Source organism: Papaver somniferum, chromosome 9 (genome assembly GCF_003573695.1).
Source record: "Papaver somniferum cultivar HN1 chromosome 9, ASM357369v1, whole genome shotgun sequence".
Classification (NCBI taxonomy): domain Eukaryota; kingdom Viridiplantae; phylum Streptophyta; class Magnoliopsida; order Ranunculales; family Papaveraceae; genus Papaver; species Papaver somniferum.
Genome location: NC_039366.1, coordinates 34,371,895 through 34,386,865, shown reverse-complemented (window position 1 = coordinate 34,386,865; position 14,971 = coordinate 34,371,895).

The window sequence follows — 14,971 nt, the reverse complement described above, 5'->3', positions numbered from 1 at the left end:
CCAGTTTTTTCTTTATATGATGTTTAGCAGGATGTTCAAGACATCAACAGTTAACTAAAGGAGAAAACACAAAAAATCAGATAAGTGCCTCTTATATTATTTAGTTGTTTGATCAATTTTAATTGTTATTCCCAAACAATCTTAAGACAAGAATGCCTTCTTTCATAATAACAATTAAAATTGTTGAATTGGGTTTAATAACTAGAACAAAGTGGAGTTTTGGATTTTTTGAACCCTAAGAAGAAAAAATACCTATCGCGTATTTATTATATACACTGGATAATAGCACCTCATTAATGAAGAGAAGTTTGATTGAGATTAAGCATCTCCTGAATCCCTGTTTCGACAATTATGATCTAACGTGTTAGTATATGATTAGATTGAATCTTTATGTCGCGTAGATGGTTAACGCCTTACCTTTGCGAATTTTTTCTCATACCAATTTGAAAGTTGAAACCATCAAATTTTATCATGTTGTTCGGTTACTCTCACGAGTCATGTTTGATTTGTCTCATGATCTAACCATGTGGCATGTGGGCTACTAATTAAATTAATTGAGATGTTTTTTTTTTTTGTTGCATCTGTTAATTAATCAAGTGGTTGATTGTTTTGACCGCAGAAAGCTATCATCTGGCGTGGTACATACCGGCGTTTCTACAAGTGTGTGGAGGCAAGTGCATTAACATACCGGCATGAGCATGATATGCAGGACATATAGCTGACAGTGTGTGGCGAGGAATTCTTTCTTTTGTCAGTGGTTGTCCTTAAAAGCAAGCTACGACTCAGTCCGTTACTTGAAGGACGGTATCTCTTTCTCACTTAACTCAAGTGTTAAGAGGAATGGTCGTACTGAATATGATTTGGCTCCGTTCAGAATTCAACATGGAGGCATGCTTCATTCCATACAAGTATTTTAGAGGTTCGTTTTCTCGGTAAACAAAAATCTATCGGTTGTGTGGTACATTTACACGAGTATCAACATTTCGACTTGATACTTGGGAGAAAGAGATGACAACAGCAAGTTATCATCTGGTCTAGTGCCTACACGAGGATGTCGAGGTTGATACGCATATTAAGAACTCATTAGTGAATACCGAAATCAATGTTGGTTTTTGAGCAAGGAATAGGTCCTTATGTTATTTTCATTGGTATGACTCTATTGAGGTACAAACCTATGGGCATTCAACTGCCATAATCAAAGGAGTGAATTATAGCCTTGCCAGACGTCAGTATGCAAGAGTTCTGATTGAATCTAGCAGAACGTTTCGAATGTTTTCTTTTGGAATTACATCGAAGACAATCAGAGAGTCAAATAGTGCCCCAATGTTGCTTTTGGGGATCTATTATGTTTCAGTTGCTTTTCAGAAGCGCACTCTCCTTGCTCGTGTTTGATGTGGGAGATTTCGGTCAAAAGATGTCGGAATGAATCAGGGAGTTAACTGGACTACAATCGACACAAAGTCTTGCACGAAGTGCTTTAAAAGTTTAAGTAAATAAGGAAAAATTGAGGCTATTTTGTTGTATACAGGGCAAGCATTTTGCTGTAGATTTTATACTGGCGATCCTTCTTTGCTTTAATTCAGTAGTTGGTTGTGCTACTGGTAATTTTTGAGGAGGCGGTGTTCAGTGTGTAGTTGGTGGTTTGTTGTATAATGGTTTTCTCTAAACAGTAAACGAGGAAGCTAGAGATGAGGTGTTGGTAGTATAGCAGAAGTATACCTTAATCCGGAGACCCTGTATATGATATAAGGAATGATTTTAAAATCAATTCCAGATTTTTCGTTTACTTCTTTTTTAAGTCATCCTGCACTTGGTGATTTATTAAACAAAGACGACAAGAAGATATTTAAGTATCTAAATATTGGATGTTGAAGATTGTAAAGATGCGAAATATGGGTATCCCATTTTTCTTGAATAGGTATGTTAGGTGGCACTAAGGAATGCACTATAGAACCACATGAGATCTAAAGATAAGATGTATGATAATGAACTCCTTTTGTTTTATCGAAACATCGGAAGCTTCAAATGAAGAATTTGTTGTGGGTTGCTGTTGAATTTGAATGTGTCCGCTCATCACTTAGTCAGGTAAGCAACTTCCCTGGAAAATGAGGCGACGAATGGGGAACAGGAGCACTAGGTTGCGCCAACCTAAGTGCATTCTCCATTGACAAAAGCATCTGAGACGGTACTAGTAAGTATTGTGCATCAATTCATCTTGTTCAATATCATGCAACAGTACAGTGGATTTGACATCAGGTACGCACCCCATCTAGAAAGATGCTTTTGATCGCTTGTTTATTTTAAGTTATGTAAATCTCTTCTTGAGTAAGAATTGATGGTTAAAGAAACTATTTAGGTCGTCACCTATATAATGATACTTTAGAATAAGCTGAGAATTTCAACTAAGGGAGACGAGGGTCAGTTCATCATGTTGATTTACTGTGTTAGTTGCCATTTGAACTTACTGAAAGTAAGAACTAAGGTTAAATATTTTGGAGGCAATTACTAAAATGTGGGGGACCTTAAGCCATAGTCATACTTAGACAGGTTCAAGGATTTATGGCCAGCTGGGGGTTGCTTATGTATCTGTGGGTTTTAATGAACATCGATGCATATGCTTAGATCGTTGAGAATTTTCTCAAAGCCTTAGTGTTGTTTACAAACACCACTCACGAGTTAGGGATCTGATTCTCGTAAGGTAAATCCAGACTCCCTTTTATTTCTTTGGATACTGCACCTTAGCGTTCCCTAAAGGCACACTTGACTTACACTAATATTTTGAGTCTTCCTATAGAATCTCTTGTAGAAGTTCTAGAAATAAGCTGAAATCTGTGGTTTAGAGAAGTAATTCAAAGATTATTTTCCTTTCCACATGTCAAAATCACATGATTAGGCACTGATGTATCATTGTGTAATAATACACAAGTGGATTTTGAGATAGTATCCTTGAAAGGTTAATCGGACGTGGGTCAAACTACGAGGTATGGAGAAAACATAGTGTACCTGATGCAATCTGAGTTTACGTATATATTTGTATAATCTAATATACTAATCCTATGGATTGTCTCTATTATGATGTATCTTGTGATACGATAAACATGTTTTACATCTACTAATAAATCGGTATTGTTTAAGATTTGACAGGAAACTAATATGCAGTTGACGTGGTCTAAAGGATCAGTAGGTAACCAAAAGAAATTTTGAGGATATAGTTTCTGTCTAACGTGTTTAGTACGTGTTGTATAACAGATGTACATGTCCGTGCTTACCCTGGGAAATCACATGGATGCTCTGACTAGAGGACCAGAGATTGGAATACAAGAGGTACATATTTAATTTCAAATATGTGATATCTATTGCACTAACCTTAATTTTGAGGAAGCTGTAAAGAATGTACTAGTGGATAGTACATGTATTTTTTATATGGGTACAACCACTTGTGAAATATGTTATATTTATGATTTAACTGAAAGACCAAGTTAGTTGATATGATCTAGAGAGATCGAAAGGAACCAGGAGAAATTCTGAAGGAGATGGTTTTTGTCAAACTCAATGCTTTTAATGTGTGTTGTAAATGTGCAGTATAGCAGGTGTATACAAATACATTGGTATCTCAAAAGAATTACTGGGATGATATGATCAGAGACTTGTGAAACTTGAGGTACATCTTAAATTGCATATGTGATGCATATTGTACTTACCTTGAGAGATGTTGTTGTTTCAGGCTGGAAAAATCTTAGCTTATGTGTGTACCCTCTTAAGGAGTGTCTATCTAAGGAAGTCCTTAAAACAGACATGAAGAACTTGATTTTTCAGAAATCAAAGTTTGTGTGCTTTAATTCAAGCATGAGAGGAAGACGAATGGCTATTAATATGCTTCTTAGAAGATATTCCTCTGTGACCGAAGCCTGTGGCCATCATTGTAGGAACTCAATTGACTATGTGAGTCTAAAGTAAATGAGCAATGACAAAGTCTAGACATACTCAGAGAAGGCTAATTCGGTAAGACAACTATACCCTCTGATGAAGTAATTTTTTAATTGATTCGTGAAAGTCAAAAAGAGAGTCTCAGTAGACATGTTAAGTCAAAAGAGAACCTCATAGACTTAGTGAAGTCAACAGAAAAATTAGCGGTCCTTTGACGAAAGGATTATCTAGAGAGATAGTTTGAAATTATACATCGAGGGGGATGGGACTAAAGCTCATAAAATAAACTTTCCATGAAGGATACTCAACCTTGATGACTGGATATCTCAAGATCAAGGTTTCAAATGAGACAACTAATTTATGGTGGGTATAGGTAACACTATCAGAGAATTATATTCTCTGTCCCTTCCCTATGGTGTAGATGTGATAGTGTGACTGCATGTGAAGGATGACTATTAATAAGTCTTAATGAGTTCTATAGTTTCAATTTAAGATTGAAGTGGGGTGTAGCAGTGAACACTCTTGATGGAACTCACCTATCTGAATGAGGAAGTAGGTCGCTTCCTTTGAGAATATGAGCTGATTCTCTAGAGCATTCTGAGAAATAAGATACGTCCAGGGCCAAAACGGACACAACCGCGTGAGCTTGGCAGCAACCTTGGAGATATCATGTGTGGTTGTTATCGCGAATTATACCAAATGTTAGACAGTTCAAGACCTTATAGACACTGGCTAACAAGTAATTTTTGGTAACCTCTCACTAAGCAAAGGTTCAAGACCTAATGGACACTTATGTCTATTCGTGATATTTCATGTTTTCCGTGTTTTATCGTATTTTCATTCATGTGGGGGATTGTTGGAAAACCACCGGTTTTATGTGAATAAAAAGTTATTATAAAACGGTTTTTCAAAATAATTAAAAGACTTTCCAAAATTATCTCTTGTTTTTATGGGGTAAGTTTAGCTTATATATATTTGGATTTGCACTAAGGTTTTAATATATATAGAAAAACCTCTCTCATACCCCCCGGTGTTGAGTACTTCTTCTTCGTTTTTCTATGTTTGATACGAGGGTTTTAAGTGCTAACGATTCGTGAGTTTTCCGCTGCCAAGTTCCAGATAGAATAAGGTTTAAGTGTGCTCTTCAAACTTTATTGAGATTGTTGTATCTTGGAGGCAGATATCCAGTAGGGCTATAGCAACATCCTTTTTTGGAGTGTAGCAGTTTATTCTTGTCTTAAGGACAGTATGTTGAACATGCACCTCAATCCACCATTACCAGTTTCTTCTTTCTATGGTGTTTAGCAGGATGTTCAAGACATCAACAGTTAACTAAAGGAGAAGACACAAAAAATCAGATAAGTGTCTCTTATATTATTTAGTTGTTTGATCAATTTTAATTGTTATTCCCCAACAAGGATTGTGGTCGTGGTCATATAAACAGCACCACAGGTAGAACGAATTGCATCTCTGCCCCAATTGACGGCATGCCCAAGAGACTTGTAACATTGCAACTATTACAATGACAAGAACGATGAAATTCAAATTCTTCATAGTTGTTTACGATTGATTTTGATCTGGAAGCATAAACTAAAAATTCTCGAGCTACAAAGATAATTATTAAATCGTGTTTGTAATAAGTGTATGTACGATTGATTTTGATCTGGAAGGTGTGTGTAATTAGTGTATATATACAGAGTGCAATCGCAAAAGTTAGCTTCAACATGCAAAGCGATTGTTTATTTTTATTTTAATCTGAAGGCAACAAGATTGTTTGGCTTGGACTTTCTTTTATCAGGTTTGAGGCAAAACTTTTATCAGGTTAGGAGGTGGATTGTGTGATTTGGTAATGTTTCTTTCCAATAGGATGATAAGTGTGATTCTGTCTATCACGATCTTTGCCCCAAAGTTTTAAAATTTGTTTTTTTGGTGTAACAGTTTCATGAATCTTCTCTACGAAATCAATTGTGGATCAAAAATAACATTAAAGAATGTGTCTAATGGAAACTGCAGTAGAAGTATTGCCGAGAGAATGCTTGCATTGGTGGGATGTTAGTGAACGCGGGATAGCCGCAAATCCTTTCTGCTCATGGGATGTTCCAGGTGAAGTGTACCTATAAGTGAAACGAGCCTATGAGTGAAATTAACTAACGAGAAATACTATTCAATGGGAAAATTAAATATTGTGCTAAAATATAACAAAGGATATGGCCTTCATGCAGGTTTCATGTTGTACAAATATGCAGGTTTCATGGTGTACACAAATATGTAATGGAATTGAATGGCCATCTATAACATCAGAAGATAGATGGCCGTAGATATTTGAATAGTTGTATGAAAATCCAGCCTGGACTGGAATCATGTTTTGTAAAAAAATTGAGAAAACCTTAATTTTTTTAATCTCTTTCGATTAACTTTTGTGGGTTTTCATTTTATAGATACAGTATGTATCTGAAAGGGTTTTCATTTTATAGATATATATCTGAAAAGTTGTGAAGAAACATATTGCACGGTTTGATTTAATCTTGCAACAATCTGTAGAAAAAAAAAATTCAGATTTTATCTCTTGCCGAACAACTATATTCCACGAAGTTAGTTTCATGTTATATTTTCCCGCCAAGCTCCTCAAAATTCCTTACAAAGATTTTTTTTCTTTTTATATATTAGCTGACACCCCAAAGCTGCAATGTTTTGCAACTGATTCGGCAAGGTGGTGGTAAATACATTGAACCAATTAGAAAAGCAGTAGTCAACAGGGACGGACCTATTCCTGGGTTAAAGGGGGCTAACGCCCGGGTGGTCTTGCTAGTCCACAAGCCTAAAAAAGTTTTTTTTTTGATCGACCAAGCTTCTTGCCCGTGCCTTAAAAGAAGATTTATACTTTCTGGATCCGTCCCTGGTAGTCAACGAGTATGGAGGTGAAAGCTTTCTAAAACAAACTCTGTAATTTCTCATTCAATTTAGATTCACATGGTTAATAATATATACAAAACCGAATAAATTTTTTTTTTAAATCATTTGTCGTACCACTGCTTAAATCCAATTGTTTATATAGGTAGTCATTGTACCAATATACCACACAATTTATTAATTGTGCGCCTTCCTAACTTTAACATATTCCTAACGGCTGATATGACCCGTCTAATTAAACACCGGGGTCATAGACTGGCTCAACTCCTACGGCAGTCAGCTGGGGGAATACATTTATAATGCGGTATTGCCTCTAGTGCTGTTGATAAATTAACCCATAGTTGTCCAAACACAGCAAATAAATAATCTGTTTTTGTTATAGGGTCCTTTACCTACAAAACAGGAAGTTTGGCAGACACTGGATACCATGTTCTTTTTTTGAAAAATGAGTCATTTGTCCAAATATTTTTAAAACACGGTTCAAATAGACGAGTAAAAAATAGTTTGGGTGAAATGGATAAAAAAAATAGCAAGGATGAAACTGGGTTCTTCCTGACTTAAACTTAAAAAATAGCAAGGATGAAACTGGATGCATCCTGATGTAAATTAAAAATAAGAAAAAATATTTGAAAATGGGTAGGATGAAACTGGTTACATCCTGGCTATTTTTACAATTTTGTCCATTTAAACAGTATCAAAATCTAATTGTCCTTTTCACCCAGAAATTGTTGATTTTGGTCTTTTTAACCAATTTTGTGTTCTTTTTTCTCATTTCTTCTAAGTAAGGCTGACTGATGGGAGGTTTCTTTTTATCTTTTCAAACATAAATTATGGTAAGAGAAAATATAGAAGTTGAACAAAGCCAATATTAATTTTTGTGAGTGCTTCCTAAATTTCTGTGGCGAATTTTACATTTTTTGTTCGGCAAAAATGATAAAATATCTGCTCGATTGTTATGCTTTGTGGACATTTCTGTTCCTAAATTCATTTTTCCCAAACATTCTTCGTCAATTTCCTAGATTATTTTTTATTATCAAACACTTTTCGTCAATTTGTCCTTACATGACTGAAACCAATTTCTTTGAAGAAAAAGAAGTTGGTCTTTGGATCTTTGTGGTATATCTTTGTGTCTGTTCTTCTTCATCTGTTGAAGGTCTGCTCAAGTGGAAGAAAATGGGTGAAAGCCGAAATCTAACTGCAACAAAAACACCATCAGGGACAACCAAGGAAAAAAGACAACAACAACAAAAACTAGACTAGACTAAGATCATCAACAGTTCCTCGCCTACTACAACAGCTACCAAGACTCCAAAGCCGATCCAGTCTGACTCATCCCGATTCAGACCACTAAAGACTTATTCAAAAGGCCCATGTTAATATGTTTCCTGTCACTTTGATTTCTGTTAATATTGTTATCTTAAAACCTTTGGTTCATGTTACTTAAATGTACATGTTCTTGATAATATTGAGTTGGACCTGATCCAGACATTACTTTGTGCAGTGATCCATATTGGTTTGGTTTCAAAATCAATTTGTCCCGTTGATGTTGCTTGGCCCTTTGGGACCTTATAAATGGTTTTTATGCTTTTAAGGATAGAATTGTTCAAGAACTGGTGGAGATACAATAGATTTGATGAATGTATTATGATGCTGGAAAACTGTTGTAAGGTTTCCGATTACAAAAATTGGGGTTATCAATACATTTTCTGAGGTTCTCCTCTTTTCTGTAGAAAAAAAAAACTTCTTTGAAGCAATCCCGCAAAAGATCAAAATTCCATACAAATTTACATCCAACGTAGTGCTAAAATTAGGGGCGGGACTTGGGTTGGTTGGGCGGGTTAGAAGGCTTGGCCGAGGCAGACCCTAGCTAGGAATCCTTTGTCCAGATTTCCTGTCAAACCCGTGGAACCCATGGAAGTACTGCCCAAATCCATCCAAATTACGTTCCTCGGGTTTCCCGGTCCTCGAGTTGGCCCAAGTTTCGGTAGACATACGAGTTTGTTAATATGATAATAACAAATTTAGTAATAATAAGATTTAATTGCTTCATTTATCTTAAATTTTCAAATAACTGAAGATTATTTACTTTAATAAAAACTATTTTTCACATTAAATGATTAATGAGATAGATATAATTTATATTTTCATTGTTAGATTTAAAGATAATATCTAAAATTAATCTAAATAGATTACCAATTATAAAAATAGTTTTATATACTATAACATAGTTCTTCGGGTTGGGCGGTTGCTTGAGTTAGAAATATTTGTTCTCATGGTTGCCCAAATTTAACTCGAGTTTGTAAAATTTATGCCTAAACTTGCCCATATCCGCCCAACGTTCTGGTTGGGCATGGATTGGGTGGGTTAACCCAACCCAAGTCCCGCCCCTAGCTAAAATAGTGCTAAAATCAAGTCAAACATCATTATTACTTTAAATCAGGTGTAATTGAGAACCAAACAAATAGCACAAGAATGTATTATAAAATTAACTGGATTATTACCGGCGGAAAAAAGGTATAGAATCTGCATTTGTTTAAGGGGGTTCAGAAACATTTAATAAGGTATGAAACCCCTAACCTTCCCATATGGCGAGGAACAATTGGTGTCTCTAATATGGAGATACTTTTACCATTATTTTGTACATATCTGGGCCTATAATTTTCCCGAACTATAAATTGTGAAAAATAAGGACAAACAAATCTTTATGGTAGGAAAATTTGTATATGATAAACAATTTCAAGGAGGTGATGTTAGCAAGGAGCTCAATTGCTTGGGATTTTACTTTTATATGAAATTTGCGATGTTTTCAGCATCCGTTGACAACCCTGCTAATCCTTCCAATTAGCGGTAATGTTCATCATATAATTTAATAGAAATAATCACAGACAATTATGTTTGGAAATATTATGGCGTCGATATGATGCGTCCTCTTTTCATTATCAGGCGAAATGTAAAAAACTCCGAAATTTTGTTCCCGTGGTGTGAAAGTTTTATCGTCTATATGTCTTAATTGTCTTGCCAGTGTGCTATCACTGTCATTGTGTGCATACAAATGAACAATAAATTCATAAGCAAATAGATTACTGATAATTCGATTAAATTTGGGACCTAAAGTAGCTTAAATTTTTCCTCAACGACCAAAGTACCAATTTCAAACAAGAATGCAAACTAGCAATCACCTGGAAGAAGGTTGGTCTAAAAGTTCCAACAGTTGGTGAAGTTAAACAGTAGGATGTTCAAACTCATTAAGCCTAATAGTCCAACTAAAATTTGGATCGCACGCAATAAAGTTTATTAAGTATGTGTTTAAGAAAAAAGGAACAAAAGAATGAAGATCCTTGAACAAGGGACCTTGCAATCTCACGCTCTGCATCAATCTCAAGTAGAGAACTTGAAATTTAAAATTAACTATTAATTTGTGGAAGTCCAAAAGCGAGAAATTCGTTTGGGTAAACAATTCAGAACGACTTTTAAAAGTAAAAAAGATCGTAACTTTTTGTGAAGCAAAAATATTTCGTTTCTGACTTTTGTTCTGGAGAAGGAGAAGCACTTATGCTTTTAATATCTAAACGCTCTATAATAGGTTGTTTGGATGTACACCGAGAAATAAGTTTTTGATTTCTAAAAGTCAGCTTGGAGATATCATTTCAAAATGACTTCTAGAAGCAAACAAAATAACTTTTAAACGAAATCAAATGTTTTTACTTATGACTTTTGATATTCAAACATGCTATAAAGAAAATTAAATTTGTAAGACTTCCAAAGCTTATTACAGTAGTGCTTCTATAATTGAAGGGTAAAACTCTAGGTACTCGCATAGGATTCTGAAAAAAAAGCCAAGTGCTGACATCATTTCGTGTAGCAAATGTTATAAACCTATCTAAGACAATTTATTAATCTCTGACACTTTGGATAGTGATTGCTGGATTTAGTTTTCATTGTTAATTAATTAAATGATAATATATGTCTTGATTATAGTTTGCATTTGTTAATTAGAACCCTTTTGGGGTCGGGTGCTGGGTGAAGTTTTCATGTTGATCATCATCATTCCAACCAATTATTGGAATTGAAGCAGGATCTCCGTGGTACTACTTGGCATGTCCAGGATGCAGAGAAAATATGTTTACATGGAAGGAAACCTATGGCGCAATACATATAGGGTCATAGTAGATGCATCAATGCCACGGTAATGATTGAAATATTAAGCGATGAAAGTTCATGTATAAAAAATAGAAAACTGATGCAATGCATACTTTGTGACAGTTATATTCTCCAACTAATAGTACATTACGGCGTCAACAATGGTGTAATCCTAGCAATGGGACGAATGGCCGAACTGGTCATAGATGACATTAGAGTAACGAAAATGATGGCATTACTAACGGTGGATGTAAAGGTAACTTTTATGTATGGAATGACACATACAAGTTATATTGAAAAAAAAACTCTTAGGGAATGATTTTCTTTTGCAGATAAACAAGGCAGATTGTGTTGAAGAAATATTAGCTACGATAGGGAAAACAGTTATTTTTAGATTTGTATTTGATGAAAGAAACTTCCTATATCACAGTCTAACTGCACATGACATATTTCACTATTATAATGCTTTGTAAAAAGCATATCTTTTGAAAAAAAAAACGAAAAGGTAACTACGTGTCAACATTATTTCAAACATGCCAATATAAATTATGTCAAATTCAATAAAACCGAATTGGGCACAAGTAATAAAAGCATATATTATGCAGTATATAGATACAATCGGAGAACAATCATTATGTCGATAAAGACCAGGGAAAGGTCTCTACAAAAACCAAATAGCTGGTGAAATATTTGTTCCTGGCATAAAACAACTCTAGACACCTACTAAGAAAAACCTGGTAAACAAAACAAAGTACAATGACATGTCAACTTTGGTCGAGATGGATGTACGTGATGGTGAAATGGACTATATTATGGAGAGGGATACTGACATGCCACCATTGGTCGAGATATATGAGGAAGGCAACGAAGTATTTACCTATTAATAGAGATTAGATGGCATGAGTATTTATTTCTGGTCACACAGCTTTTGGAGCATATTATTTGTTCTTCGACGCTATAATGATAAAAAAAAAATTACTTCTAAATGACCGACCAGTTATTACTCAGACCTTTATCATGGATGCGACCCTTATAATTAACAGTGCTACTATAATATTCTTACTTCAGAACCAATATCCATCTTATATTACATATGATAAGATACTCAAGCACGAAAGGATGACATGTGAAACCAAACAATTGCTTGGAGCTAATATCACTGAAAGAATATGCTCAACCAAACATTGAAAGAACATGCACAACCAAACAACTCTTAGGAACACATGTACACTGATATCTATACAACCATATCAAGTTATAGGAGACGCTCCAGTGGGTTTACTCTAAAATTAAAGATTTCCTAATATAATCAAAATTCTACAGTTGTAATAAGTGATACCCTCAATGCTTTTGATTTGGATTTAGATATTATGAGCGAATAAAATAAAATGATTTAAATTCAGATTTAGATTTTATGAGTGCAGAAAGTATTAGAATTTGAGATTTATAGAAAAAGAGGATGATTAATGAAATAAAACAATTCATGAATCAGAATGAGCAAAGAGTGTCTGTTATAGATTTTTTGATGAAAAAATTCGAAGGAAAACATGTTTAGCAGTTCATGAATTTAAGAAGAAAAATTAGAATTTCATGGACGTAGCAAATATTAAGATTTTACATTTAGATATGACGTAGAGAGGTGAGAGATGATGTAGGATAAGCAATTAAAATAAATTTTTGGATTATAACAAAAAATCGTCTAATCGAGATCAAGGGTTTGTCATTAATGTGTAAAGATTGTTTTATGTTATTAAGTCAAACCTTTCTGTAACAATTTAGGAAAAAAATCAAGGAAAGGAAAGAATTGATAGAATCAGTGATTTGGATATTATGTTTACGCCCGACAACTCAAGTCCAAATATCTGATCAATGAGGTGGATCAAAATCGATTTGGTGCATTCTCACCCATTTGGATTGACTACTATCGGGCTTTACTAAAATAAATACTACCTAAAGTAATAAACCCAAAATTGAATGAGGAAGGAAGAAGATATCCAAACCAATTTTGGAGCGCTATAAAAAATTTAGGCTCCACCGTATACAATGAACATAGATTGTTACAATTTTTTGGCTAAAACACAAGTATATCCACCAGGCTCTCTGTGTAGCACCAATATCCCACGATATATTGATTATCAACCGGTATCAAACTTTCCTACTAATTAAAAATAATTTATCAATCATTTTTAAAGATGTTCCAAATCAACGGTCCACACTAGACCCGTTGTGTAGCACAGGTTACACACTAGGGAGGATGATTTCTTAAGTGCATCTTTTTACGCATATATACAGTAAATGTCGGTGTTGAACCCGCAAAGAGGGTCATCCAATCATGTAACTGTTTTTCTTCATTTATTTCTTTTCTTGTGTAGTTTAAGTTGGCCGTCGTTAATTTTTCGTATTTCCGAGCAACACCACATAATATTAAAATTTATATATGAAAATAACCTTGGTATACTTGAATGAATAAAAGTTATTTTTGTGTTTTCTTATGTAGTTTAGGTTGGTCGCCATTACTTTAGCAATGGTACATAATATTCAAATTTATATATGAAAATAACCTTAGTATACTTGAATGAATAAAAGTTAAATTTGTTTGCGATTAATCTAAGAAAGTGAAAGCTTTATGTAATTGCCTTTCATTTATTTTTTTGTATCACCTTTGTTGGTTAGTAAGTTGATGTTTGTTTTTTCATTGGGAAACAACAGAGTTCTGCAAGTGAGAAAACGTGATACATAAATGTTAATGTAAAAAAGTCACCTCTGAGGGACCTTTATTAGAAAATGGGAATTATTAAACCAAGCAGAGAAAAATCAAATAAGCAAACACAAATAAGCAACGCCGATAAACCAACGAGAGAAAAATCGTCACAAAATGGGAAGAATTACACGTATAAATATGAATGTTTATATATGGGCTTTAAGGTCGATAATAAGATTTTTCTTCAACTTTGCCTTCACATGTGTGTCGTGTATTGTCGTCACACGTATAATCTCAATTAACTAACCGAATATCATCAACTTTAATTATTCATGAAATTGAGTTTACTTACAAATAGAAGAAAGCGTTTATTCTTAAACTCACTTCTTATGAAACATATTATTATTTTCCGGAAACAATTTGGTTTCAAACTTTATAAATAAGAAAATTAAACCCTGGCAACTATGAATTAAATGGATTTCATTATATTAATATATATTGGATGGTAATTATTCCTTAATTGTTATACATCATTTGTTTATTTTTTGAAAGAGGCAGCATCTTATATATCAGGTTACCTTTTGTTTTTAATGTTGATTTAAGTCAAGACCCAGACAATTTATAAGAAACTAATTGGGTCTTTGGTAAATCTCATGCCTTGATAGTTTGGTATGAACAGTGGTGAATAGGTTAGTGATTGATCAATCAATAAGATTTGTAAATCATTTCCATCTTGGTTCCACTTCGAACAAAATTTTATCTATAACAATATACAAAAATGATTTAGTTAATGCATTTAGCTGTCATTGTTAAGGGTGCACATAGTAGACGTATATGAGATTGGTATTTCATTATGATATAAGCATTTCTAACAAAACTTTCTTTGGCAGCTTATGATTTAGTTCATACTGTCGCCCTGTACAATCCTATTTGAATTATAAGTATAACATAGTTCGATTATTGAAAAATAGTTTAATTATCAAAGGATACTAGACTTTCCTAAATAATTAGAGTAATCAAAAATTCTTTAAACATGTTCCAATGCATTTAGGCAATACCAAGCGACAAACCTATACCATTAATACATGAGTTTAGGATTTTATAATACGAAATTTAGATCATCAATACCAGGATGGTATTACAATTCCCCACTACTTAAAAAATCAAACTAATCAAAGATTGTTTAAAAAGTATTTAATGCATTTAACCACTGCCCCGATGCATAGCACGGGTTACATACCAGTGTTAAATAAATTCCATGCATACATGGTCAACCATTATGAATTACACTTA